The sequence below is a fragment of the Podarcis pityusensis genome (assembly GCF_964106645.2).
Source record: "Podarcis pityusensis genome assembly, chromosome: 10".
In the NCBI taxonomy this organism is placed as follows: domain Eukaryota; kingdom Metazoa; phylum Chordata; class Lepidosauria; order Squamata; family Lacertidae; genus Podarcis; species Podarcis pityusensis.
This window is the reverse complement of record NC_138035.1, coordinates 9,873,964-9,874,722: the sequence shown is the minus strand read 5'-3', so window position 1 is coordinate 9,874,722 and position 759 is coordinate 9,873,964.

Below are 759 nucleotides of genomic sequence, written 5' to 3'. Positions count from 1 at the left end.
CATCATTCATCATTTTCTCTCACTCGAGGCAAAAAGTTTTAACTCTTCTTTGAAGTCCAAGACCGCACAGCACACTACTTTTAAAAGCTTATTTGCTCTGTGTGGATGAAGGGATCAACAGTCGGCCTGAAGAGCCAGAGGGAAAAAGGTCGCTATCATCCGTGTGCTACTACTGATCTTTGTAAACTGAAGTTGGGAGGAAATGCTTTAAAATGATCACAAGATAAGTCCCACCGGGCATAAGCAGCTCCTTCCCTGGACCTTTGCCAAGATGCTTGTTAAGCGAAGGCTGGATGCAGATGCTGAGAGAGATGAAATCTTGAAGGCAAATACTCAACTACAACTTTAATCAGTCAAAACAGTTTTACCACAGAAGTGTAATTACCAGAGATGATATCTGAACAAATGCACAAGTAGCTTCTCCCTGACGGGCATTGTATAGCATCATGCACCCCAGATTTCAAAGCACTTTTTGTAGTAGGATGTTCACAGGAAAAAACTGCATAAACTAGCTTTTTGCTGTATTTTGCCCTTACTCATGTGCCCATCAGTGGTGGTCGCATGTGCAAGATAAGGCTTCTAAGCCTAGCTTACTTAATATTCTAGTTTTCTATGCGCAAGGAGTTTGTGACATATCAGGCAGAGCATTAAAAGAATACTACAATTATTTCCATGAGGTATTATAGGTTTATTTCTTTGAAGCCATATACTTTTTATTAAGCATTAAAAATTCACATACAAAACCAAAACCCAACTCTT